Source organism: Alosa sapidissima, chromosome 12 (genome assembly GCF_018492685.1).
Source record: "Alosa sapidissima isolate fAloSap1 chromosome 12, fAloSap1.pri, whole genome shotgun sequence".
Taxonomy (NCBI): Eukaryota; Metazoa; Chordata; class Actinopteri; order Clupeiformes; family Clupeidae; genus Alosa; species Alosa sapidissima.
In genome coordinates, this window is record NC_055968.1 from 34,640,526 (window position 1) to 34,643,275 (window position 2,750).

Genomic DNA, 2,750 nt, shown 5'->3' on the forward strand with positions numbered 1-2,750 from the left:
AAACATGCATATTTATAAAGACGTCTTACATTCTCATTCTGGTCTGCTGGTAACTGTGCCTCTAGGTAAAATGGTATTTTGAGTTTAGGCCATCTATAGTAAATATGGCTATAGATGCCAACACTTAGTTATCCATTTTTATATGGCACTAACCCTAATCCCAAGTGTGTTAGCCTCCAGGTGGGGTGTTCTAGCTGGTGGCCTTGAGCACTGGTTCTGTCTAGGGGGTAGACCTGGTGACTAAGTCCAGACATCATTTGATATAGCTGAGCTCAGTATGCTGTAAAAATGCTTCATCACGGCAGTAAATCTGGTTGTAACCGTATGCATGTTTAAAAGCGATCTCACCGGCCCACCAGCGGCAGGGTGATGGAAGACTCCGACTCCCCGACCGTGGGTGAGTGATGGTCGGGGTTTTGGCAAAACTTAACCGCTTCAGGATTGTTTATTACAGACCAACAGCCCTGTGAGTGGTGTCATGTAAAGCCGTAATGCAGAGTGCAATTTCACGAGGTGTTGAATTTAGTCCTTGTCTTTCACAGGCTCCCACACTGGTCTCAGAATGGATAATTGACTAGCAGACATGGTTTTCCAGGAAAGGGCATCATATTTGAATTTTCAAAAGAAGGCCTCCTGCTGAGGAGGAATAACGCGTGGGTATACTATAGTGTATCAGCATGTGGTTGGACCATTTGACCTTTAGTTTAAACTTCACACTTATCAGCACTTTATATATGAGGGCGCCCGTCTCTGTGTTAGACTGTGTGATTGTACAGTGAAAGTCAACAGGAAACCGATGTTACCCATACACTAGGTTTGTCAAGAGAGGAAGTTTGCACTGGCTCAATATTTGCTCGGGCATTTAGCATTGTGGGAGAATGCTTTGAACTGACTGTACAGCATTTGGCTGGTGAGATACTACTGACGCCAGAGGCCTTCTGAAGGTCTGCCAGCTTAAAGCAAAACTTAAAGCTTCTCGGATAAGATCAGGGTTTTGGAGCCTCTTAGTAACACGTGTCCTTTAACTTCCTGCCAATGACATTGGCATTAATGAAATACACCACGATTTATAACTATGAATCAGTTTTTCATATTCATAGCAGAGACTTTCTAATGAGTAGACACAGCACTCAAAAACCCTCCATAGAAAGGCATGGGTTTAGTTCGTAACTCCAATATAGCAGTTGTCTACACTTATCCGTATAAGTAAATATATATACTCTTTGTGATCCCGTGAGGGAAATTTGGTCTCTGGATTTATCCCAATCCGTGAATTAGTGAAACACACACAGCACACAGTGAACACACAGTGAGGTGAAGCACACACTAACCCGGAGCAGTGAGCTGCCGGCTACAGCGGCGCTCGAGGAGCAGTGAGGGGTTAGGTGACTTGCTCAAGGGCACTTCAGCCGTGGGTGTGGGCATGGGAGAACAGTGCTCAACCACTTCCCCCACCCACATTTTTCCTACTGGGTCGGGGATCGAACCGGCAACCCTTTGGTTACAAGCCTGAAGCTCTAACCAGAAGGCCACGGCTGCCCCCAAATCCCACTCCTGCAGCCAAAAGTCGACATGTGAATACATTGTGGCAATCATGTGATGTCCTGTGAATACATTGTACCAATCATGTGTTGTGATCTCGCTGCTGGAGCGAGGTTGGTGTTGTGAAGACTTGCACACGTGCAGTTCTGCTTGAAATTGATGCCCGATAAATTGCGTTGCAATATGGCCACCGAATGGAGGGACTTGCCTGAAAGGACTTTGGCTATAATGCTTGACTTAAGCAGTCAGAATATATCACCATCATAAGTCACCATGTTCTGTTGTCCTCACTGCATCATATTTGAAGAATAATATAATTTATTTGAATGTTCCCTCATTTAGTGCTATGAGGACTAATGCAAGCACTGCAAATGATTATTGACATGTAATACACACATTAAAATAAGTCAAGTCAAGTCAAGTTTATTTATATAGCACATATCATACACAGAGGTCATTCAATGTGCTTTACATAAACAAAACCAAACAATAATAACAAATAAAAGCATAGAAGGGCAATATAGTCAAAGAATAGTTAAAAGGTAAAGATCAAAGGCAAAAGTAGTAAAAAAAAGTAATAAAAGACAAAGTAGAATAATTATCAAGGCAGATTCAGAATTTGTAACTCGGCACAGTTAGCAGAAAGCATCTGAGAACAGTTTGGTCTTAAGTCTAGATTTAAAACTGGCTACAGTTGGGGCCTTTTTAATGTCATCCGAAAGTTGGTTCCACAGCTGAGCCGCATAGCAGCTAAAAGCTGCTTCACCATGTTTAGTTCTAACTGTAGGTTTTACTAGCAGGTTTTTCACCTGGGACCTGAGAGGACGAGAAGGTGTGTACTGCTGAAGCATGTCTGACAAGTATTTAGGTCCTGCTCCATTTACTGATTCATAAACAAGCAATAGTGCTTTAAAGTCAATTCTGTGACTTACTGGAAGCCAGTGCAAGGACTTAAGAATTGGAGTAATGTGGTCAGTTCTTTTAGTTTTTGTTAGAGTCCTAGCTGCTGCATTTTGTATCACCTGAAGCTGTTTAATAGTCTTTTTAGGAAGACCTGTGAACAGTCCATTGCAGTAATCAACCCTGCTGGAGATAAATGCATGAATGAGTTTTTCTAAGTCATGTTTTGACATCAGCCCTCTGAGTTTGGCAATATTTTTGAGGTGGTAAAAAGCTGATTTAGTTATCGCTTTCATGTGGCTGTTGAA

The 2,750-nt window shown here is 42.4% G+C and overlaps 1 long non-coding RNA gene across 1 annotated transcript; it reads left to right on the forward strand.

The window, feature by feature from the left end:
• Positions 1 to 1,106: 1,106 nt before the first annotated feature.
• LOC121678522 lies at positions 1,107 to 1,676 on the forward strand. Its single transcript, XR_006021257.1, has 3 exons — positions 1,107 to 1,200; positions 1,338 to 1,339; positions 1,652 to 1,676. It is a non-coding gene; the product is annotated as an uncharacterized LOC121678522 (long non-coding RNA).
• The last annotated feature ends 1,074 nt before the right edge of the window (positions 1,677 to 2,750 follow it).